Here is a 25,888-nt window from a genome sequence, read left to right as displayed (position 1 = left end):
TTCACCCCTGCTCTTCTTCCTTCAAATCAGGTATCTTGGTAAAGATCTCAGTTTCATATCTCTGAAAGAATCTTATGGTGGACAGGATGTACCTATTTCTCTTCTCCCCTTCTCCCACAGTAGTGCAGCAGAAGCAGCAAACAGGCTGCTCTGAGTAACTTGCTTTGGGCGGCAGGGAGCAGGTATACAATGCCCTATTAAAAACTGGGGAGACACACACACACACACTCTCTCTCTCTCTCTCTCTCCCTTCTCTACAAAATTGTGGGTGGAAAGGGAGATGAGAATTGTTGGGCTTATTCGTGAAAAGGGGGAACAGATGGAGATAGGTCAGTACAGAGTGGGTCACAAAGCTAAACATGAGTCTCAGCCCAGGTTTCTGAAATTCTTGTCACCAGGGGCTGAGGTTTAAAGAAGCAGGGAATCTTAAATCTAGGGTAAGTTTAAGATTTGTTGTAAACAATTTGCACAGCTCTAAAACTTATAAACTATCATTTCCAGAAAATCACAGTCGTGAGTAAAGGAATTTCAACAATTTCTGGAGTACAGACTGCTTTGATTGTAGACCAGAAACATGAGAACATATAGATGTCGAGATATACAAAGTATAATACTTGGAAAATAAAAAATTGTGTGTATTATATATATATATATATTTTGTATATTCCTGGGTCGTAATACTGTTTTCATGACACAGTTGCAGTTAAGTAATATACCCTTTTTTAATGTTGTGTTGTATTTAAAGAATCTTAGTACTGCTTTGGGCAAATAAACATTCACAAACTAAGTTTTACTACTTCAGATTTCAGTTTGCGTTCTCTCTAATGAGAAGGTAAATCAAGTAGATAGGAAACAGTGCAATTTATTAACTGGGATGAGGTTGTTTAATGATTTCACAAAGTCTGAGTGTAGAGTATCAGGAACTAAAAGTTGAACTGAGACACTTCTGATTTGGGTTAAATACCACTGCCAAAATATGTAATTTTGTTAAAGAAATACCTGGCTACTTCTTTTCAAGTGCACTGATTTTATGAAAATAGGAAAAAAATTATTTTAAATAGTTTTAAGTATGGTTTTGGTAGATACACAGGAGAGGTGTGTGTAAATAGTCTGAAATTTTTTTAAGTCTGTTCCAGTTTTATTTGTTTAAAAGCACATATATTCACGAAACTCAAATAAATTGCTCTAATCTTTACACACCTATTCTTTTGTTTGATTGAAGTCAACTAAGGCCTTGTCTGCACTAGAAAGGGTTTGCTGATACGAGTTACGTCTCTAATAGGAGGATTTGCAGCAGGGTGGATTTAATTTAACCATGGATTTCTACATAAAGGTGCACTCTTGTTGGTTGTTATAACCTTAATACATATTCTTCACAACTCAGAGATAGATGTAGGTTTCATTTTTAGAAGGTACACACTATACATTTTTAAAGTGATTTATTTTGAAAATTTTCAGATTAGTTTTACAGCTATATCAGAAAATGAATGAACGATTGGTTATTTCATTTACCAAAGGTAATTGAAACAGATATTTATGAAGTCATTGGGAGGTGAACTATCTCCAATTCAACAGGATAATCATTAATATTTGGAGGATTTTCTTGCCATGCTGTATTAGGAGGAGAGCATCACCAGATAGACATTTAAATTGTTTTATTTAACTAAAACAACAACATTATGTATTCTGGATTTTTTTCTTCAACAGCAAACATATAATATTTTAACAAAACAAGTGTATGAATTTTTGAATTTAGTTAAACATTTAAGGTTTTTAAACTCAGGTTTGTTTTTGTGAAAATTTTTTTTTAACTAAAATAGTTAGTTAAAATATTTAAATAAAAAGACAACAAAAATTAAATCAACTGTCAGCCAGGTCCACATGAGAAACTTAAAATATTGGCTTCTGCTGCTAACTCGGTTATCTTCACTGTCATTTTCCTGTTTGTTCATAATCTGGAAAAGAAAAACAAGCTTTCTTGCTTTTTCAGGTAGCAAATGATTTCTCAGTTTTGAATGAATTAGTCCAAAGGAAGAAAATATTCTTTCTACACTGGCAGAAGAAGCTACTGCTGTTAAAAGTGAGATTATCACTTCAACAGTCTCAGAATCCAAGTGCTTAAGGGACTTCCACCGGTTCACTGGGTTTGATTTTCTTTAAAACATCATCAGCAAACATATATTTCTTGAATGGTTCACGCTTAGCTCTGAAGTTTATTATAGTTGGCTTTATGGAGGGATGATTGCTGGATGTCCATGTCACAGCCGACTCCTCTTCACCAGTTAAGGTTTGACCCTGGTACCGAGTATTGAGAATATTTGGAAAAAAAAGAGCTGGAGATAGTGCTTGTCCTGTTTATTTTTTTTAATGCTTGTAATTTAACTGTCATTGACTATTTCTCTTTTTAAGATCTCACTCAGTTCCTTGCAAATTTCAACAGTGTCAGCAATAAAACAGCTATTTCACTGCATTTTGTTCAAGCTACAGAAATAGACTTCAGGGTACTCAGCATGTGTTCAACATTTCTCTTATGCCCAGTGTTGAGAACTTTGGCGGTGACAGTGCTATCTATATTTTTCACGATTTTGTTCTCAAACTGTCGTCAGATTAGGCCAGTTCTTGATCTAGTGCTCAAAACAGTCCACTACTGTGTTCCATTGCATGTCTTGTGGGAGAGTTAGCTTGGTTCCTCCCACTTTTTTCAGAGCAGCTGCTGCAAAGTGGTTGCTATGGAAGTATTTTGCAATTTCAACAACATTAGCCTTTGTTTCTGGAAAACTGAAGTCTTTGGTTAGGAGGTGCATCAAATGAGTACTGCAACGTATGTTGTTAGCTTGAGACTCTCTTCTAAATAATTTCTTCTCATCTTGGATACATTTGCAACATAGTCTGTGACCAAGTTTCGTACTAGACATTTAATTATTTTTCACAGTTTGTTATAGCTTTTACTATACTGTTTATACTGTACTACTATTTGCCTGCAACATCTGCTTTTGGGTGGACTGTATCCTGGTCTTATGACTGAACCATGTTAATGAAGTGTGGGTTCTCAATCCTATAGAAAGGGGAGTTTGTTGATTAAACAAACCAGTCAATTTTTTCATCAATTACCTCTTTTTGTAATCTGTTGGTTCTTATCACAAACTTATCTATGGTGGCTTCTGGATGATGGAGAGTTTTTTTTTTCTCTTTTTGCTAAAGGTGATATACTGTGACTGTGTGATGTACATGATGTGACTGAAACACTATCATTGACAGATAACTCTGAAACTATAGAAAATGATGGTGATCTTGAAGGTTGATAGTCTTCAGAATCTTGTATGTTGAGGATGGATTCTCCTAAACAAAATAAGTCAGTGCAGTTATTTAATTATTATTACTATAGTGCTCATTTAGTATTATTCATTGACACTCAGTACTACTTTAAAGGTGAAATTGTAAAAGGAAGATCTGCCTATATCAGCTATTTATTTTTTTTTATCACAACTGCATCTAAAATGATTGTACCATAAAGTAACGACTGTATTTTTTGTTCAAACATGAGAATGCAAGAATAGTCCAGCAGGAAGACAGACAGTCCTTAAGAAAAGTATGGAATAAAAAAGTTTAGCAACCTGAAGATCCTGCGTGTTCAGACATGTTCCTTTCATAATCTTCAATGCAGCTTCCTCCTGAGAGGGAACACTTCTCATGATATTGTTTCATTGAGGCAACCAGGCCTTGCATTTCTTTGTTGCACTGTTTGCATTTTGCATGCATGCCTTACCCACAGGTAGAGGAACTTCTTTAAAATATTCCCAAACTGGGTCTCTTTTACGGTCTCCTACCATTATAGGTTTTCCCTTCTAGTGAGAGAATAGTATGGTAGATCTCAAATCAGAAAGGCCTCAAGACTTCTGGAATATGCTGCTCAAACAGTTCCACTTTTGTTTCTACTGCTGGTTCATCCCTTCTCACATTTATCTCCAGACGTCTCCTTGTCCAGATCTATTCCTCCCCTGACAATCTTCTGTTCATTGAACTTTTTGAAACTTTGCACTTTTAGAGAGAGGTAAGGGATTGACTTTGTGTATACAAATTTGCAGAGGGACACCTCTATATATTATTGGTTTAAAAACATTTTTGCTGTTAACAAGCACGTTATCTCTGGAGACACAAATCCACAGTTTGTGAACTGCAAAACTAAACATTTCTGATGGTATTTTCTAGACTGAGCCCTATTGGGTAGATAGAAAGATTATCCTAAATAATCTATACAGAAGCCCCTGGAACTCTATAAGATTGGGTCCCTAATCCATGAACTTTTGGAACTCATTTACAAAACTTTTCTTAGACATTACTTGAATATATTGTCTCATACTATAGAATTAGAATTTATAATCCCTATTCCATGATGAGGTATCTTTGAGCTATAATGTATGTTAATTAAAACTAGCTTTTGCTAGGTATTTCCTCAAAAAGCATTTTATCAAAAAAATCCAATTTAAATAAATCCGTTTTTTATTTAAAAAAAAATCATTGATTTTTACCCACCCTGATTTGCAGTGACAACTAGCTATATAGAAGTTCAGTTTACACTTGTTCAAAAGGACTTTGTTGCCAGTATGACTGCACCTACAACAAAATTTTTGCCAACATAGCTGTTTTAGTTGGGGTGTGATTCCCCCCCCCCCAAACTCCTAACCCATGTGGCTATGCCTGCAAAACTTAAGTGTATACCAGGCTGAAGGCCACACTGCGAGAATGCTTGTAGTAGCTGTAGGATTAGGCATTATCCAAAGCCTTTTGGTGGAGGGAAATAAAATTCCAAAACCACAGGACTTGTGAATATAGGAATGTGTTTTATAGTATGCTTCTTTTCAGTATTGTATGAGAGATGAAGCCTACCTTTATGGTACGCATTAAAGTGCAGTCTTCATTGAGTTCATATAATGAAAGTAGCTTGATAATTAAGGCAATTGTTAGAAAGCAGATTTTACAACTGAATTCTAAAATGAAGTGTATTTTTAATCCAATTCATGTTTGTCATAATTATTCAAAACTATAAAACTTCTTTCAGACCCCTGCCTCTGGCCAGTCTGTTTCCTTGGTCAGGTATTACTGATTTATATCATGTGAGACTATTGCACATGATGTATTCATCTTTTGTTTAGCTCTTACATTAACAGTTTGGCATGTTGGCTGTGCATACATAGGATAGATGTTTCCCATTTCTTCTCTACCAACTGTTTAAATATATCTCGTGCCTCAGTATCTACACATGAAAAATGACTTGAATTATTCTGTTTCTCTTGCTGGCACTTATGTATATAGGAAGAGAAAAGTCTAATTTCTGGTTGTACTATAGATTAAGAAAAAGTTTATGAAGATGTTTAGGATACTTATAATGGACACTAAATTATGTATAATTGAAAAGACATGGGTTTTCCTTTTTAGCAGTAAATGGTCTTGTATTTGTGATTAATTATGTTTACAGACATTAGGCTAAGGTGGTCTGTCTATTGTTGTGTGTATTTTATCCCAAGAAAGTTCTCAGTCATCTTTTTTTTTAGCTCTATGCTAACTGTAGGGCATTGTTTCAGTACATAATTATTAGTGTAGGATTCACCTAATGTATTACATGGGTATGATTGTGCAGCAGGTAACTTATGTTCAGTCTTATCTGTTACTTTGCCTTGTAAACCATTAAAAATTTTAAGTATTGGGAATTGATGTTTGGTCTTTGGAGTTATGGAGATGAGGTTGCAGCAGTGTTAGAGACCCCAAGTTAGCTAAACCACTGATAAAAAGCTTTACTTCTCCTGAGGAGATAGTGGAGCAGACTAGTTGAAGTATTAGTGCTGCAAAGTGTTGGTCCAAATAGATTGCTGAAAATCTTGCAAGCTTATGGTCAGATAATGCCTTCCTTCTGCTCTCTGCCAATGCTGCTGCAAAACTGTCTGTGCAGTAGATATACTAGATGGGCATAAATTGAAAGGCTGTAAAAATTTAACTGTTCAAATGAGATAAAGAATAAACTGATTTTAATGTAACTACTAGGTGGCATGTTTATACTGAGACTGTAATATGATGATGTGTCCTGAGGAAATGTAAGAAGAATTATTTTCATTAGATTTCATGTTAACAACTTTCATTTTGAACATGGTTCTTCCAAGTGAGGCATCCCATATAATTTTTTTTTATATTAAAATTGTATCATGGAGATAAACTTTTGACATAAACTTTTCCAAATTGTGTTTAGTGCTCAAAGTTCTGGCTGGTATAGGGATTGGTAATGAAATACAGAGTCTGTCACCTCTTCAGCTGTGACCTGGATTGGGCCACTAGTATTTGAAAGTCGTTACCCTCTGACAGCTAGGTGATGGACAGAATAGTATTATGGCCCATTGACAGGGTTGGGATGCATATATTGCTGCTACTTCATGTACCTGGCCTGTGGTTTAAAAGATGACCGTTTCCAGGGCTGTCAGACACCTTTCACAAGCACATAAGAAAGTGAATTGCATTAACACTTTCACTTCACTGCAAATCTGTAGAAAATGAGGTAAAACATCTAAAGAATCTCTTTCTTTGCTACATTATAAAGTTAAGATATGTAGCTGCATTCTGCTTTTAAATGGAGGCAGAATGGTGCAGAGAAATAAATCTGAGTTAGTCTTTTTGGGTCTTGTAATAGATGTTTAATTTTAAATGGACTGAATCACGCTGAATTTCAGAAGAAACATATGTATGGGATGTGAAAAATTCTCTTAGAACTATGGAAAGTATTAATGGTCAATACTGTTGTTTGTATTTATACATATATAATTTGCCTGTTAGTTATATAGATACTTATTGAAACACATTAGTTTTATTTTACTTACATCCTTTAAATTTTGTAAATGATGATGATTTGAGGAAAATCTAGCCATTCCCTTGCATTCTAGTGTTTATATCTTGGCACTAATCTGTTAATTGAAATAGAGTTCAGTGTATGGAGTATTGTAAAATATTAAAGTAGCTTCCTATTTTATTTTATGCTTGTCCTCCACAATGATCAAAATATCTGGAACTTTGGTGCATGGGATTAAAGGGAGTTTTTTAAAGAAGTGTATTTTAATTTTTATTATAGCAATTGTTCTACGTATACTTCATAAAAACAAATCCTTGATAAAGTAAACTGTGTTCCTCCCTTGCTATAATTGTCAGCTTTATATATTTAAAATGTTTTACATTTTTTTGTTTAAATTCTTCCCTATTAGAAGTGTATGGCTACCTTTTGCAGTTGTATACTTTAAAAATCCCAGAACTTTGAATGATTTTTTTTCATGCTTACAGTGTGGCTATTCTGTGAGAAGTTTAAATCCTAATGCAGTACTTAGCTATAATCCTTGGGTATCATTACTGTATTACCCCTTTCTTTGGGGGTGAACTGTAAAGCATGATTCTGATCCTTTCTGGGTGTAGCTAATTTTGCTTTAAACTTGAAAGTGTGAACAACTTGAAAATATGATAAAGCTCAGTTTCATTTCTTGTTTATTGCTTGTTTTCCTATTGGACAATAGGAAGCAGCTCTACCCTGGCAACTAAAGTATGCTATTTGCATAACCTGGTTTGATTGGCCAGCTCGCTGACTAACTCTTCCAATCATATGGTGTCGTTTTAGTGGTAGGCTATGCTAATTAGCTGCTGTTGCTGGGGTTCCCAGTGGTTTCTGTGTGCTGTTCTGCTGCATTGTGTTGCCTGGTGAGAGACATTGATAAATGAGTATTTAATGATCTGCAGCAGTTCCCACTCACTGCAGGCAGACACAGATTTTAGAACAGAAGTGGAAATAAGGATTTAATTGCTGTTAAATATCTATAACTGCTCTATATACACTTAATATTAGGTTGATACTTAAAATGCTTGCCTTTATGGAATACTTCATAGATTTTTAAAGAGGAAACAGTGCAGTGTAGATGGGTTTTATTCAAGGAGGAGGGCTGGGGTTTTAGATTTTAAAAGGGCCTAGTATCAAAGTAACAAGACTGATATAAGCATGACTTTGTCTGGGAACATTAATGACGCCAAATTAATATCTGTACTACCTATATAATATCCCCTTGTTTTCACAAAAAATGTTTAGACTGTGTGTCGATACAATGTATACCCAGATTGAACTCTCTCCTGTAAGCACAGTAAATTCAGATGTCATTGGGTTTTTCATATAAATGTGTTTGAGAGGTTAGCATGCATGCTATCTAGGCAGTGTAGCCTAATGCATCGAGCTCTGGACTGAAACTCAAGATATCTGGGTTCTATTCCCAGGTCATCTGCTGGCTGGCTGTGACACCTGGGGCAAGTCACGTGTCTCTGTGCTTCAGTTTCTCCATCTCTAAACTGGGAAGAATAATACTTGCCACCTTCGTAAAGCATTTTCCTGTTGTGTGGTGCACTGATGAAAAGCATTCTGCGAGAGCTAGGTATTAGTATTATTATTGGTTCTGCTTAAGAACATTGGTTCTTCTTCGAGTGCTTGTTCACATCCATTCCAATTAGGTTTGTGTGCGCTGCATGCACTGATGTCGGAGCTTTTTCCCTTAGCAGCTCTCATCAGGATGGCAGGGGAGCCCCCCAGAGTGGCGCCCTCATGGCGGTGTATATAGTACCTCCCTTCAGTTCCTTCTTACCATCCATGGCGGTGTTGGAATGTTCTCTCTCTCAGCCTTTCAGTCTTCTAGTTAGAGTTGTTCTTAGATAGTTATCAGTTAGTTAAATACTATTGTATTCAGGTGTCTGGAAGCTAGTTCCAGCACCAGCCTTGGGCTGCAGGGCGTGCCGCAAGTCTATGCCTAACAGTGACCCCCCCATGACTCGTGTCTCTGGTGTCAGGGAGAGGCTTGTCGGGCAGAGCGCTGCAAAATCTGCAAGGCCTTCAAGCTGTGCACTAAGAAAGAAAGAGACTTTCGCCTTAAGCAGTTGCTCATGGAGGCCGTGTTACAACCACTGGCCCTAGACCGACTGGCACCGCCTCCAGCTTCCTTAGTGTGAAGTGCCCTGGCATCCGTGTGCGATTTGGCACCGTCCAGGCACTGTAAATCGCCAGCATCGAGACGGGACAGCTAACCTTGAAACCGGTTGACCTCTCTGCGTAAGCGTCACAAGAAAGGGGAAAGAGGGTGCTCTCCCGAAATTGCTGCTAATCCTCTCAAAAAGTCCCTGGCGTGCAAAGACAGATTGTGGGCCTGAGCCCGGAACTGGCACCATAGTCTCTGGCACCACAGGCCCCGTTGAGTCCGGAACCCAGCGAATTTAGTGCCGATGAATGTCTGGAAGAGGTCCTGGAACACCCCTCCATGCCTGACACTTTCAAGGCAGCGAAAGACCTCATTGAGCTGTCGGTCCCAAACCCCCGCCCGTACAGGGAGAAGCCTCCGGCACCACCCAAGAGGCTGCTGTCCAGAGGGAAGCCGGCAATGGTGCACTGCTCAAGGTCACCATCTTGGCACCGCTCACGGCACTGTTCCCGTTCGAGCTCGGCATCCCGCTACTCCCTGGCACCCGTGACCCAGCGTGAGGTTATGGCACCGGAGGTGAACCTGCGAGCGGTACCCACGGCGACTACACGCCGATCCATGACATCATCGGTTGTGCGGCACCGACAACCTCACCGGCACAGAGTAAGAGGCACTGGTCCCGGTCCTGAGACTCCTGGTACTGTTCGCTGTCCAGGTCAGCCGGGCTCCGCTCCCTGGCCCCTCATGTTGTGGCACCCTATGGCTGCTCAACATTCGGCATTGCCCTGGTCCTCTCAGTCAGCATCCTCCAGCTCTGAGGCCAACACCAGTCGCTCCAGCTGTAGCAGACATCGGATCGTGGCCAGCAGAGAATCCCACTCGGCATGGCAGCCACAGTGGCCTCCTCTGGGTCAGTGGCCTTTCTGGACCCCATGGGCCTACCATCAGCAGCAGTGCACCATATCCAGAGCCTCCAGGTCCGGATACTCCATGTGTCACCATTCTAGGTCGCCATACAAACATGCATCAGGGTCAAGGGAGGCCACTCTCTCCAGGCCGCCCCAAGAGTAACTGGAGATGCCAGGCCCAAGGCCCGAGCCTGTGCCAAGCACTGCGACACCTCGAGAGGGGTCAGCCCCATCGGGCCCTGAAGTGACCCAGGCCTATGGGGACACACAGGAGGGTCTCGATGAGGACAACCAGCAGCACCTCACTTCCTCCTTTTCCCCAGACGAGGCTGTGGCGGGTACATCCGTGTCAGGACTGCCACCAATCAACCACAGGGCTCACCAAGAGCTGCTCCGCAGAATCACCTTCAATTTGGGCCTTAAGGCGGAAGAAATTCGAGCAGAAGGATCCGATGGTGGACATCCTGGCTCCCGAGGGTCCCTCCAGAGTCGTGCTCCCTCTCATAAAGACCATACAGTCGAACTACAACACTATATGGCAGACCCCGGCCTTGATCACACCGATGGCCAGGGGGGTAGAAAGGAAATACTTCACCCCTTCCAAGGGCTACAAGTTCCTATTCTGCCATCCGACTCCCTCCTCCCTAGTTGTTTCAGCAGTCAGTGAGAAGGAACAACAGGGCCAACAAGCCTCAGCCACAAAGGCCAAGGAAGCCAAACGTTTGAACGTCTTTGGTAGGAGGGTCTACTCCTCTGAGGGCCTCCAGCTATGCATAGCCAACCAGCAGGCTATCCTTAATAGGCATAACTTTAACTCTTGGATGGCCGTCTCCAAGTTTTAAACATCGCCTGCCCCAGGACTCTCACTCTGAGTTTGCTGTGTTATTCAAGGAAGGAAAGGAGGTGGCTAAGACTTCTCTACAAGCCTCCCTCAATTCGGCTGACTCTGCTGCCAGAACCATTGTCTCGGGGGTGGTCATGCGACACTCAACATGGCTCCAGGCATTGGGCCTCCCTTCAGAGGTCCAGAACACCCTCCAAGACCTCCCCTTTGAGGGCTTGGGCCTTTTCTTGGAGCAAACAGACTCCAGGCTGCACAGCCTTAAGGATTCTAGGGTCACACTGAAGTCGCTAGGGATGCATACGCCGGCAACCCAGAGAAAGCCCTTCAGGCCTCAGCCTCCTCAGCAGAGGCAGTATCAACCCTGCCCCAGACAGGAGCGGTATCACAGGTGGGGCAGAAATAACAGGCGTAGACCGCAAAATAACATGCCTGACCAAGGCCAGAATAAACCCCAGCCTGGAAACAAGCAAGGGTTTTGAAGACACCCTCGAGGACAGTGTACCAACCCAGTACCTGAATCCATCTCCTCGGTTTTTAAACCAGCTATCCCACTTCTACTGTGCATGGTCCCGTATAACATCAAACCTCTGGGTCCTATGCATGGTATAGGTGGGATCCTCCCTACAGTTATCCTTTTTCCCTCCCTCCCACCCACCTTCCCTGTCCCTCTCATGAGCAACTCCTTATGCAGGAGGTTTGTTCGCTCCTCGAGATAGGGGTGGTGGAGGAGGTTCCACAGGAGCTAAGGGGAAAGGGGTTTTACTCCCATTACTTCCTAATCCCCAAGGCAAAGGGGGGTCTTCGACCCATTTAGACCTTCGCGGGCTCAACAAATCTGTGGTCAAACTCCGGTTCCGCATGGTCTCCCTAAGCACTATCATTCCATCACTAGATCCGGGAGATTGGTACACGTCCCTCAACATGAAGACACCTACTTCCATATTGCCGTTCATCCGGCGCACCGACTCTGCTTCTGGTTTGTTATAAACCAACATCACTACCAGTTCACGGTTCTCCTGTTCGGCCTGTCCAAAGCTCCTCGAGTGTTCATGAAATGCATGGCGGTGGTGGCGGCCTTCCTGCGAAAAAGGCAAGTCCGAGTGTACCACTACCTCAACAACTGGCTACTGACAGGTTGTTCCAAGGACGAGGTCCAGTCCCACATGACAGTGGTCATGGACACAGACTGGGACTCCTCCTCAACGTACCCAAATCATCACTCATACCTACCCAAAGGATAGAGTTTTTAGGGGCAGTCCTAGACTCGGTACAGGCAAAAACGAGCCTTCTAGAGCCCAGGTTCCAAGCCATCGAACAGATTGTCAAAACAGTGCCTCAGTATCCCACCACGACAGTCAGGTGTTGTCTGCAGCTAATGGGGCATATGGTAGGTTGCACGTATGTGGTCAAGCATGCCCGACTGAGACTCAGGCCAATACAGGCGTGGCTCGCACTATCTTACCGTCTGTACCGAGACCCCCGGACCTTGTGGTGACAACCTCGGGAAAGATACTAGAATCCCTGCATTGGTGGCTGGACCAACCAGTGGTCTGTGCAGGAGTCCCCTTCGCCAAGCCCCAACCTTCTCTGACGTTAATAAGACGCATCAGATCTGGACTGGAGTGCACACTTAGGGGATCTGAGGACACAAGGCTTGTGGTTGAGGGATGAGATACCTCTCCATATCAACCTGAAAGAGCTCAGGGCGGTTCATCTGGCCTGTCAAACCTTTCATGCCACTTTGCAAGGTCACAGCGTGACAGTCATGACAGACACCACCACCGCCATGTTCTACATAAACAAACAAGGCGGAGCCCGCGCCTCATCTCTCTGCCATGAGGCTCTTCTTCTCTGGGACTTCTGTATAGTGTGATCCATTCAGTTGGAAGCATCCTACCTTCTAGGGGTACGGAACGAAGCTGGCGGATCGCCTCAGCAGGTTATACCACATGAACGAGTAGTCAATCAGATCGGACATTATACAGTCAGTCTCCCAAAAGTGGGGGTATCCCCAAATAGACTTCTTTGCCACCAAGAGTAACAGGCAGTGCCCTCAGTTCCGCTCATTCCAAAACCACAGTTGGGGCTCTATTGCCGATGCGTTCCTAATGCCCTGGGGCGAGGGGCTGAAGTATGCCTTCCCTCCTATCCCGGTCGTCCACCGGGTCCTCCTGAAAATTCTCAGGGACAGGGCAATGGTTATCATGGTTGCCCTGCCTTGGCTGCGGCAGCATTGGTACATGACCATCCCAGAGCTGTCCGTAGATGACCCGATAGCCCTGCCTCTCCACCTGGATCTAATCACACAGGACCACGGGCGCCTCCTCCACCCGAACCTGCAGTTTCTACATCTCATGGCTTGGAAACTCCATGGCTAAATCCCATGGAGAGCCAGTGTTCTGAGTCGGTGAGACAGATTCTCCTTGGTAGTAGGAAACCTTCCAGTAGGGCTACCTACCTGGCGAAGTGTGGAAAAGCTTTTCCTGCTTGTGTGAACCCAAGTGCCTTCAACTGCTCCAGGTTCCTATCCCGGTTATTTTGGAGTACCTCCTACCCCTTAAGCAACAGGGTCTGTCCCTTTCCTTCATCAGAGTGCACTAACAGCCATTTCAGCTTTCCATCCAGGGGAGTCTGGGCACTCAGTGTTTTTGAATCCCATTGTGGGGCGATTCCTCAAAGGGCTGGAGAGGGTGTTCCCATACTCTCGCCCGCCAGTCCCAGCCTGGAACCTGAACCTGGTCTTCTCCAAACTCATGAGCCCGCCGTTTGAGCCCCTGGCTACTTGTTCCCTCCTCTACCTTTCTTGGAAGGTGGCATTCCTGGTGGCCATTACACCAGCAAGGAGGGTGTCCGAACTGAGAGCTCTCACCTCTGAACCCCCTTGCACTGTGTTTTATAAGGACAAGGTGCAGCTTAGAGCACACCCCAAATTTCTCCCCAAGGTGGTCTCCCAATTTCACATGGGTCAGGACATTTGCTTGCCGGTGTTCTTTCCGAAACCCCACACGAGTCCGAGACCCCGCAGCCTACACACACTGGATGTCTGAAGAGCCTTGGAGCTCTACATAGAGCGCACAAAATCTTTCCGCAAATCAACCCAGTTGTTTGTCACCTTAGCCGATAGAATGAAGGGCCTTCCTGTCTCTATGCAATGCATATTGTCCTGGATCACAGACTACATTCGCACGTGCTACGAGCTGGCCAAGGTCCCAGCGCCAACTATTACAGCCCATTCAACCAGAGCGCAGGCATCTTTATCTGCCTTTCTGGCTTAGATCTCCATCCAGGAGATCTGCAAAGCAGCCACCTGGTCTTCAGTGCATATGTTTACAGCCCACTATGCTGTTCACCAACAGGCCAGAGATGATGCGGTGTTCGGCAGAGCTGTTCTTCAGTCAATCGTTCCATGACTCCTACCCTCCTCCAATGGTAAGCTTGGAAGTCACCTAATTGGAATGGACGTGAACAATCACTCGAAGAAGAAAAGACAGTTACTTACCTCTCGTAACTGTTCTTCGAGATGTGTTGTTTACGTCCGTTACAATACCCCTTCCCCTCTGTTGGAGTCAAAAGCAAGAAGGAACCAAAAAGGGGGGTTGGGCTGGCAGGGTACTATATACACCACCATGAGGGCGCCACTCTACGGGGCTCCTCTGCCATCCCTACTGGAGCTGCTAAGGGAAAAAGTTCCGACGTCCCAGCACGCGCACACCTAATTGTAATGGAGGTGAACAACACATCTCAAAGAAGAACAGTTACAAGAGGTAAGTAATAGTCTTTTTTTCACCTTCGACTGATGTATACATCATTTTCCTTCTTGCTGCTTTCTTGCCTGTTCATAGACCAACTTACCTCCTTTAGCCTTCTGTTTCTCTTTTCTGTCCACATTCCCAAAGAATCAGAGAAATGTATGGCTGGAAGTGACCTTGAGAGAGCATCAAGTCCAGCTTCCTGCATTGAGGCATGATCCAATAAACCTAGACCATCTCTGGCAGGTGTTTTATCCAACTTGTTCTTAAAAGCCTCCAATGACTGGTATTCCACAACTTTCCTTGGAAACCTAATGTAGAACTTGACTACCCTCATAGTTAAAAAGTTTTCCCTGGTATCTAATCTAAATCTTCCTAGACACAGATTAAGCCCATTACTACTTGTCCTACCTTCAGTGGATGTGAAGAACAGCTTGATTGCCATCCTCTTTATAACAGCCCTTAATATATTTGAAGGTCCCCTCTGTTGTCTTTTTTGAAGACTAAATATGCCCAGATTTTTAACCTTTCCTCATACGTCAGGTTTTCTCAACCTTCTATCATTTTTGTTGCTCTCCTCTGGACTGTCTCCAGTTTGTTCACATCTTTCCTAAAGAGCGACGCCTAGAACTACACACAGTACTCTAGCTGAGGCCTCAGCTGTGCTGTGTCTTACATATGGCACTCTTCTTAATGCCCTTAAGAATGATACTGGCCTTTTTTGCAACTGCATCACACTGACTCGTATTCAATTTGTGATCCACTATAACCCCCAGATCACTTCTAGTGGTGCTACCCATTAGCCAGTTATTCCCCCTTTTGTAGCTGTATATTTGATTTTTTTTCCTTCCTAAGTTTAGTACTTTGCACTTTATTGAATGTCATTTTGTTAATTTCAGACTAATTCTCTAATTTATCAAGGTTATTTTGAATTTTAATCCTGATCTCCTAAATTTGAGCAAGCCCCTCTTCTCCCCCCACAGTTGGTGTCATCCTCGGATTTTATAAGCATACCCTCCATTCCGTTATCCAAGTCATTAAAGAAAATATTGATTGGCTCAGGACCCAGGCCTCTGACCCCCTGCCGGGCCCCACTAGATACAGTATTACATTGTTGACATAGATTTAGTTGGTGATTCACTATAACCTTCTGATCCTTTTCTGCCGTCCACCTTCCTAGGCAGTCATTTGCAATTTTTTATTTGTGCAATGGATTATTCCTTCCTAAATGTAGTACTTCGCATTTGTGTTTTAGTTTCATTCTGTTTAATTCAGACCATTTCTCTAGTTTTTCAAGATCATTTTGAATTCTAATCATGTCCTCCAAAATGCTTGCAGCCTCTCCCAGCTTGGTATCATCCACAAACTTTGTGTACTCTGTATGCCATTATCCAAATCCATTTATGAAGATATTGAATAGAATCAGACACAAGACAGATCTCTACAGGACCCACTTAATATGCCCTTCTAGCTCGATTGTGAACCATTGATAACTGTGCATAGAAACTGGCAAAAAAGGAGGCTAAAAAGGCAATTGCAAAGGCAAGAACGGAGGCTGATCAGGAAGAATTATATAGAAAGCTGGAGGAAGATGGCAGGAAATCAATTTTTGGATTGGCAATAAAGGGGAACATTGAAACACAAGATATGAAGAAATATTTGTGTGTGAAAGATGGGAACTGTGTGGTGACTAAATCTAAAGAGACGTTAGAAGTATGAGAAAAATATTTCCAAAGGCTGTTAAATGTGAAGACAGAGTTGTGAGTGCTAGGTCCACCAACAATTATTGTGAAGCCTCTCAAATGTTATCAGTCTCTGTAAAGGAGGTAAAAGAAGCACTGAATAAGATGAAGAGTGGTAAAGCTGCTGGTGAAGATGAGACAACTGTTGATATGATCATGGTATTCTGAATACAGGACAGTCTGAATGCAGGAAAAAAGTGGCTACAAAGATTACTTGGTAGATCAAGTTAGATAACAGAAGACTAGAGCACGGGATTGATTGTGCTTCTTTGGAAAGTTAACGGTGATACAAATGATTTAAACACCTATCAGGGCATCCCCCTTTTAAAACAGCTTGTTGACAACGTGCTTGAGAGAGTTCTAGAGGTTAGGTTGAGGTGCAAGGTGGAGGAAAATATAGGAATGGAGTAATATAGCTTTAGGAAGGGAAGGAGTATTGTAGATGCAAATGAGGTCAGTTTGAAAGAAAGATAAATGGAGGGTTTAACTGCTAGGTAGCATGTATTGCTCTTGAGAAAACATGATCTTGGTTCTGTGGGAGTTGGTGTTTGGAGTATTAAAATGGATGGGTGGGGTCTTCAAGAAGTGGAGATGATAGAGGAGTTGTATCAAGGATCAGGAGCTAAGGTGGTGACAATGCAAGGAATTTGAGTTTTGAGGTGACAGTAGGATTGAGACATGGCAGTGTGTTGCGTCAACTTTTCTTCATCCTAGCTGAAGAGTTCATTAGTAGGAGAACTAAGCCTTTGGAGACCCAGAGAAATTTAACATATGCTGACAATCTGGCCTTTTAGCAGACCGGAAAGAGGAATTGGTAAATATGGTATAAGAGAGGGCATTCATGTTTGAAGATCATGATTTGAGGGTATAAACAAAGAAAATTGAAGTCATGTAAGTGGGAAATGTAAAAAAAGACCTATTGATTGAAATTTCAGGAGAGAAGCTGAATCAGAAGTGTACTCTGGAAGTATACTTAGTGCCCTTAGAGAGACATCTGGGGAATTGAAAAGAAGAAGCTGATGTGCATGTGTGGCAGTCAAAAAGATAGCAGAAGTAGTGTGGAACCCGGCAAGTAAGTCACAAACTGAAAGGAAAAGTGTATGTTTTGTGTGTTTTGTCCCTGTCTACTCTATGGTTTGGAAATGGTGGGTCTCAAAGAGATGGAAGAAAAGATGATGCAGGTAGTAGAAAATATGCAGAGCAAGATGGCAGGCAGCGGAGGGTGTACAAAGTGTGTATGGAAGAAATAAGGGAAAAGATGAACTTCGGCCTCTCAGGGATAGGCTGAAGAGTGTACATTTGAGGTGGACTGGGCATATGATAAGAATAGGAGAAGAATGACAATCAAAGAAAGCATGAGAGGAAAGCTGTTTTGAAGAGAAAAGGACTGGAACTCCCAGACCTACATACCCATGCCATCGATTGGAAGGAGTGGCAAAGAACTGTGGGCAATCCAGTTCCAAGTAAATGGTCAAAGGAGTTGAGTAGTGAAGTGATTGAACCGCTCCACATACATTTGTTACCACGTGTTGATTTGTAACTGAGAATGCATTACAAGGTTAGTAAGATTACCTTTGTGTTCTAGTAATGGTGTAAGCTACTTTGACCCTTTGGCATATATAGAGCCAAATTCAGTCTTGGTGTGAGGAAGTGTAAATCCCTTAAATCATAGATGGTGTTCACTCCTGGCATAATTGGGTACATTTGAGCCATGTTTTTTGTTTTTCAGATACTTTTGGAAAACATCTTTGCTCCCACTTTTCCATTTTTAAAAATGTCAAGAGACTCTCTACTTTTAAGACAAAGACAAAAACACCAAACCTCTGATAATTAAGGGTTTACTCTTGGGAAGAAAGCCATTTGAGAGTCCATTGGGTAATAGCAGAAAGGGTATTTTGCAGTGGTCTGCAGCCATTTTCAGTAAATGTTGATGTGAGTTGGTGTAGAGGAATACGCTGAAGTATAAAGCAGTATTGGGAGTATCTTGGAATATATTTGGATTTAAACTAATAGTTTTTCTACTTTTAATATTTAATTATGTTTTGTAAACCGTGATTTGAGAAAACAGACATGGGCACACACAACTTTTATTTGAGTATAAACATTTAACAGTTTCTTTTAACAGATTAATTTAAAAATTGGCAGTACATATGTCAAGAGGCTGGAAGATGATAATGTGTGATATTGGGGAGTATGGTTTGGAAAGGAGAGTGTTTGAGGCCTGGAAAAATATGAATTTAGTGGTTCCTTAGCAGCTTATATCTGGTCAGTGGAATGGAATTTATAGGCAAATATCAACTTCAAAATAACATTTATCTGATTTTATTTTACCTACTGTTACAGGATTACTATGGCTGAAAGAGAGACAAAATATTTTTGTCTTTCAGTTTACTTCATGCATTTGTAACACTGTATATAATCAATTTCTCCTATTCCTTGTATGGGTCCATAAAATTGGCATTGGGACTCAAACTACATTTAACAATTTTTTAAAAAACTGCTTAAAGTTCACAGTGTCAAATAAAAAGAGTACTTGTGGCACCTTAGAGACTAACCAATTTATTTGAGCATAAGCTTTCGTGAGCTGTAGCTGTAGCTCACGAAAGCTTATGCTCAAATAAATTGGTTAGTCTCTAAGGTGCCACAAGTACTCCTTTTCTTTTTGCAAATACAGACTAACATGGCTGGTACAGTGTCAAATAAAATAGCTTGTAAACATTCTAAATATGTAATTACATTTACATTTTATTCTTTGTTTCTCTGTGTATTGTTTTGAACCTTTTATTGATCATAAAATACAATGTATCCATTTTCCTGCAGGTGTATATGTTCAGTTTGTAGTAAATACAGGGATTTTCATTAAGGCAAAAAAAAAAAATTACAAACTGTGTAGTCCAGTAGACTGAGTTGTGTACTTGCAGAACACGTATTAGAGCTATAATAGATCTGAAGGAATCTGTGCTTCTGGCGGAATTCTGACCACTGTGCGCGGGCAAAATTCATGTCCCTGAAGATTTCTTTGCTTTCTCACAGAAAAGTTTTCTGACTGGGCAGCAAAGGGAAGCTGTAAAAGTGGTCACGTGCTCCTTCCCAGCAGCATAGGCATGTTGTTCAGGGTGCCTGGAGGAGCCGGTGGAGAGGAAGGCAGGGCTGGAGATGCCCCGAACTGGTGGCTCCTACCCTGTGCCAGGCTCAGCTGCTAGTCCTTGCTGGGATGGAAGCAGGGGAGGATGGGACTTGCTCTTCCCCTGCAAGGAGCAGCCAGATCAGACCCACCCCTGGAAACCTCCCCCAGCTGCAGGAAGCACCGCACACTCCCCCATCCCTTGCTTCCTGCCCCCATTGCTCCTCACCCATGGAGGGAGGAGTCACAGTTTGGGGAGCTGCTCCCCTGTCTCCCCAATCCCGTGCATCCAGACCCCACAATAACCGAACTCCCCTGGCAAGCCTCACTTCCCACCACCCGAGCCCGCATCTCTGAGCTTCAACCCTGGCAGCCAGAGTCCCGCTGCACTCAGACCTCTTTGGGTCCTATGCACTGCATCTGGACCCTACCTCTGCACTCAGACCACCCCCCACTTGAATCCCCACCCTGATGAGCCACACCCCGATGAGCCTTACCAAGGGTGGATTTGATTTAAATCATGAGCTATAATGCATCTTAGTTTTTCCTCTCAAAAAGCATTTGATCAAAAATCTGATTTAAAATTTTTTTTTTTAAAAATTGATTTTTATCCACCCTGGCCTATCCCCTGCATTTACAACCCCCCTGCATGCAGAGCCACCCACTGAGCCCCAATCAGCTGCACCCAAGCCACCACTCACCCAGCACCTGAATCAGCCCCATCTGCCCTCGCCTAAACCCACTCTGCTGCACCCCAATAACCTTCACCCCCCCTGCAGAGTCCCATTGTCCCTGCACCTGGAAACCCCCCCCCCCCCAAAGAGGCCCAGTGCATCCAGATCCCATGCACCTGTACCTTCCACTGAACTGCCCTCATCCAGATTGCCTCATACAGAACCTTCTCACCCCACACTAAGTCCCTCCACCTTTGGATCCTGCTGGATTGAGTCTGCCTGCCCACACCTGGTATGGAGAGGCAGGGTCCCAGGGTGTTTCTGGGGCAGGTCCAGGCCTTGCAGTGGGTCAGGTTCAACCTCACTGTCGAGTCTGTTCCAGTGACGGGAGGCCACAGGGAGATCTCCCACATGCATGCAGCCAGTGGCCTGTGCTCCCCACTGCCATGCTGGAGCCAACATTTATTTATTGACAAATAAGATTTGCAAAATTTTGCATATTTTTAAAATATTGTGCGCAGAATTTTTTTTAAACTGGTGCAGAAATCTCTCTAGTAAATCTGAAAAAGGCAAGGATGATGGTACTGATGTAGCTTCACCATCAGCAGTATCCTCTGAAAAATAAGTAAATCTGTAGTACTGTTTAATCTTGGATTTATTTCTGACCTTTTAATCTGGCAGATACTGAACTATATTTTCCTGATTGGTCTTTACATGCCAATCTCTAGTTAGCCCTCTGTCTTTCAGAGAGAGCTTCTTAAGCACTTTCATTTTATAAGCAAATGTTGGTTAGAACTCATTTTCTAAAGTTACCTATTGAATATCACCTGTTCACTTTCATTTGCTGCAATTAAGTTCATGTGTATGCAATTTGTCTGAAGTAATCTGCAGTTTCTCAGACAAATTGGACAGTTTAATTGTACTTTGTCAGAACAGAACAAGCTAGGTAGCTCTTATGAAGCCTCTCATTCGGTTTACTGGATCAGTACAACTGTCTGACATCACAGCTTTATGAAAGGGACAATCTGAATTTATTGCCATTGCTATTAATTATACACTAGTGCCTTCTGGCACTGATGAGCCATGTTCTTCTTTAGTTTGTGACACGAAGAACTGAACTGCCTTTCCTTAAGTCTGAGTATTTCACTGTCAACAGAATTGAATGTCTCACCTAAAACTCTCATTACATCTGCACAACTTTCAATAGTAGGAAATCTTTCTGGCTTATTGAGTGCTTCAGTTTTCTTCCTGAGAGTTCAGTAAACCAAAGTTTTTTTTATAGACTTAAGCACTTCCCAACGTTTTTCTTACACAACAATTCTGAATGATCTGAAAAATCCAGGCCTGGGAACCCTGAATTAGTGAACAATTTTGACCATAATCCCTGTACCTCTGTTCCTCATTTGTAAAATTGAGATTCCTTACCTCAGAGGAGTGTTATGAACATAAATTTGTTGTTTGTAAGGGACTCAGATACTCTGGTGATGGGTACTTTAACAACTCTTTATTCAGAGCAAGTTATGAAGAGTGCAGTAAATAAGGCATGGGGCCATCCAGTGAATGAGGAGGATAAAAATGTTGAATATCTGTCAATTTAGTGATCACTGTCCATCCTGGGCACTGTGCAATATAGGAGGCCAGACTAGATGATTACAGTATTCCCTTCTGACCTTTGGAATTTATGAAAAAGGCAGGCATCCTATGGAATAAAATAGTATATGAGCATGTAGTTAAAGACTGACAGAAGGGGATGAATTAAAGTTGCACAGCTCTGCCAAGCTGCTTCAACTGATCCTTCCACCATTCAATATAGGTACACCTAACACAGTGAACCCTGCAGGAATGTGTGCAAATACTGTAATTCAAATCTGTGAATCATAGCACAAACAGTGGTATGTTCTTAGTCCTTTTTCATCTGCTTATTGTAGATTTTTTTTTTTTTTTAAGGCCAGAAGGAACCATCAGATCATCTAGTCTGATCTCCAGTTAAGAGATCAGAGAATTTCAGCCAATTATTCCTGCATTGAGCCTAATAACTTGATTGACTAAAGCATCTTCCATTAAGGCATCTGGTCATGATTTGAAGACATCGTGGGATGGAGAATCCACCACTTCTTTTAGTAGTTTAACCTTGTGCCACACCTACAGAACCATGCCCCAGCAGCTATTGCCTGTTCTGGAGGGCAGAGTTAAGGTTGCGTTGCAGGGGTGGCATGTACCTTTACTTTGTATTTCCTGGTTTCTAAAGGTTTAAATTTAGCCCGTCTCCATATTCTGGAACCTTGCATACCAGTGGACAGCCTTAATTTTGTGTTAACTAAGGCTTTGTCTACACTGCAGTTTTAAGTGGACCTAACATAGGTTGACTTACAGCCACCGCATTAATTACTGTGGTGGCAGATGTCCATGCTACCTTCTTGCCTTCACACTCCTCGCTGGGAGGAGTGGGGGCAGCAGTGTGGGGCTTTTTGCCTCGGGCAGGGAGATACACACCTGGAATGCAAATCAGCTGCTGTGCTTCCAGCCGAGAGCCAGGACCCTGGGGGCAGCAGGGCTCCCTCCAGGGAGCCTAGGGAGCAGTTCAAGCCGGGAACCTGCGTGGCAGCCTGGCTTGGAGCAGAGACAGGGCAGCAGCCTGGCTGGGGAAGCTAAGGAGCAGGCTTTCTGGAGCCATGAAGTTGACAAGAATGATAACAAACAGCCGATATAAGTAAGGCAATGCCCACACAGGCTCGGTGTCGCCCTAACTACACTGCCATAAGCCCTATGCCTCTCATCAGTGTTGTTATAGCAGAGGATTTACATCGACGGGAGGAGCATTTGTGTGTACACCTTCAGTTTTTTCAACAAAAGCCGACTCTTGACAAAACTGTCATGTAGACAAGGCCTAAGTTAGAGTATTTAATATGTATTCAGTGTATAGGTATAAGTAAAATACCATGTATGTTATGGTGTTGATATTTAGAGATTATAGTATGTATATTATACATTGTGACAAAGTTCCTCCTATGCGTTGGTGGCTCCTGCACTTATTGGAGGATTTTCTCACCTCAGAGGTTCACTGCAGTCCTCAGTTTGGCCACTTTTATGGCCCAAATCTGCCATTCACTTAGTTAGCCTCATCACTGGCCAGCATGGGGGAAACAGAGAATACTTGCAGTCTATGTGTCCCACGTGGTAGGTCAGGGACAGGGCAGCTCCCTTTCCCTTACCTTCACTTCTAGTGTTTCTCACAGACCAGGTCAACTCCTCCTGTGTCCGATCAGGAGTTGGGGGGATGGGAGGGAACCCAGGCCCACTCTCTATACCGGCTTCTGGCCCAGGGCTCTGGATAGAAGCTTTCCACAATGTTCCCTGTATCAGCTGCATGACAGCTACAACTCCCTGGGCTACTTCCCCATTGCCTTCCCCCCAGCATCTTCTTTATCCTCACTGCAGGATGTTCCTCCTGAAGCCTGATCATGCTTGAACTCTTCACTCCTCCAGCAGCACACCTTCTTACTCCTTGCTCCTGGTGCACTCCCCTACTAACTGATGGAGGGTCCTTTTTAAACCAGGTGTCCTAATTAGCCTGCCAGCCATAATTGAATCTAGAAAGTCCTTAATTGGCGCCAGGTGTCTTGAGTAGTTTGCCTGTCTTAACTCGTTCTGGCAGGTTCCTGATTGCTCTAGGGCAGCCCCTGCTCTGGTCACTCAGGGAACAGTTTTCTGTTCACCCAGTGGCCAATATATTTGCCTTCGACCAGACTCCTGTATCCCACTCGTCTGGGTCTGTCACAACATGTGTGCAGATCTAGTTATTGGACCCATGAAACATGAACCAAAGGCCTCCATGATAAGAGAACTAGACATGTAAAGGAGAACTTCAGTTTTCTTTGTATGAAGTAATTTTCTAATAGTCTTCCTTGGGAAGATATACAGTAGAACCTCAGAGTTAAAAATACCTTGGGAATGGAGATTGTAACTCTGAAATGTTCGTAACTCTGAACAAAACGTTATGCTTGTTCTTTCAGAAGTTTACAACTGAACAATTACGTAATACAACTTAATAAACTTTACTATGCAGAAGAAAAATGCTGCTTTTAACCACCTTAATTTAAATGAAACAAGCACAAAAACAGTTTCCTTACCTTGTCAAATCTTAACTTTCCCTTTATCTTTGTAGAAGTTTACATTTAACACAGTACTGTATTTGCATTTTTGTTTTTATTTTTGTTTTTGCTGCTGCCTCAGTGCAAACTTCCGGTTCCAAATGAGGTGGGTGGTTGACTGGTTGTAACTCTGGTGTTCGTAACTCAAGGTTCTATTGTAAGTGGCCAGATAGTGGGGAAAAAGAACATTAATGGACATCTATTTAAATTATAAGTACACTCACCTGGCAAAGCTACCCCATAACCCAGGGGTCGGCAACCTTTTAGAAGTGGTGTGCCGAGTCTTCATTTATTAACTTTAAGGTTTCGTGTGCCAAGAATACATTAACGTTTTTAGCAGGTCTCTCGCTATAAGTCTGTATAACTAAACTATTGTATGTAAAACAAGGTTTTCAAAATGTTTACGAAGCTTCAATTAAATTAAAATGCTGATCTTACACCACCGGCCCGCTCAGCCTGCTGCCGGCCTGGGGTTTCGTTCACCTAGGCCGGCAGCGGGCTGAGCGGAGCCTGCGGCCGGGACCCCAACTGGGAAGGGGCGGGCAGCCAGAACTCCAGACCAGCAGCGGGCTGAGCGGGGTTGGCGGCCGGGACCCCAGACCAGCAGTGGGCTGAGCGGCTTAGCCTGCTGCTGCTCAGCCCACTGCCAGTTTGGGGCTCTGTCCGCCGGCTCCTGGCCCTGCTGCCAGTCTGGGATCCCAGCCCTGTCCACATCGAGTGGGTACCTACCTTCTCCCTGGTTCTAGCCATTCTCTTCCTCTCTCTGCACTGAGATGAGGGTGGGAGTGTTCTGAGTACAGGGCTGGGGGGTGAAGGAGCAGGCTGGGGGTTGGGGTGCAGGTTCTGGCCAGGAGCTAGAATGAGGGAGGGGGGCTCAGGGTTGGGGCAGGAGGTTTGGGTGTGGAGCACTTACCTGGGCAGCTCTCATTTGGTGCTAGGGGTGCAGATGGGACTGTGGGTGTGTGTGGGGTGCAAGAGTCAGGGTAGGGGTCTGGGGGTGTGTGAGTAGGGTGCAGGAGTCAGGGCTGGTTGTGTGTGAGGGGGTGCAGGGATCAGGGCAGAAGGCTGGGGTCATGGGGGTGCTCCTAGCCACCTGCCCTGAGCGGCTCACGGCAGGAGGCTGGAGGGGATATGCCGATTCCACCCCCTTCCCCAGGGTCCCCCGAGCAGAGATCCTGAGCATGCTGTGGCTCTACTTTTCCCTCTCTCCCTCTGTAGCAAAGGCCATCAGCTGATCAGCCACAGGGAGGGAGAAGAGGAGGGGCAGGAACCCAGCACACCCGGGGAAGGGGGAAGCTCGCCTGCCCTGCAAGGAGAGAGCAGTGGGCAGGGAGCAGGGAAGAGCAGGCTGGGCCAGATTTTTAGTGACAATTAAAAATTGGCTCACGTGCCATCTTTGATGGCAGCTGTTGGCAGCCAACCTTTCACTGCCAGAGTTGCTACATTTCCCTGGGCCACTTCCCCACAGCTCCCTCACTTTTCTCTCTTAATGGCTTCTTCACCCTTACCTTAAGGCTCCCTTTCCAGTGGCTTGAGGATGTCTTCATTACCCAGCCCTTCAGCTTCACTTCCTCTCCTCAGCTGACTGGAGTGAGCCCTTTTATAGTATCAGAGGGGCCTTAATTAGAGTCAGTTGTTCATATTAGCTTAACAGCCTCACCTGACTCTTTGCAGGTTAATTGGAGTCAGGTGTTCTCATTAGCCTAACGGCTTCAGCT

General features: G+C 43.4%; 1 protein-coding gene and 1 long non-coding RNA gene across 6 annotated transcripts in view; one reads left to right on the top strand and one right to left on the bottom strand.

The window, feature by feature from the left end:
- Nucleotides 1-25,888, top strand: part of DYRK1A (dual specificity tyrosine phosphorylation regulated kinase 1A) — a 133,377-nt gene that overhangs the window by 56,158 nt on the left and 51,331 nt on the right. The window contains exon 1 of one of the 4 annotated variants that reach the window (XM_073360912.1): nt 3,043-3,352. The exons of the other annotated variants lie outside the window; for them this stretch is intronic. The gene's annotated coding sequence lies outside the window, so the exon portion shown is untranslated. Of the gene's footprint in view, nt 1-3,042; nt 3,353-25,888 lie in introns of those variants that run through there. 4 annotated transcript variants of the gene reach the window in all.
- On the bottom strand, nt 1,441-25,749 carry LOC140917652 (uncharacterized). 2 transcript variants are annotated; one of them, XR_012160941.1, is made up of 3 exons: nt 25,679-25,749; nt 24,150-24,322; nt 1,441-3,339 (listed from the first exon to the last, which is right to left on the bottom strand). It is a non-coding gene; the product is annotated as an uncharacterized lncRNA (long non-coding RNA). The 2 variants fall into 2 exon arrangements; XR_012160945.1 differs by lacking the exon at nt 1,441-3,339 and adding an exon at nt 3,622-3,671.

The sequence above is a fragment of the Lepidochelys kempii genome, chromosome 1, assembly GCF_965140265.1.
Source record: "Lepidochelys kempii isolate rLepKem1 chromosome 1, rLepKem1.hap2, whole genome shotgun sequence".
Classification (NCBI taxonomy): Eukaryota; Metazoa; Chordata; order Testudines; family Cheloniidae; genus Lepidochelys; species Lepidochelys kempii.
This window is presented reverse-complemented; position numbering and strand designations above follow the sequence as displayed.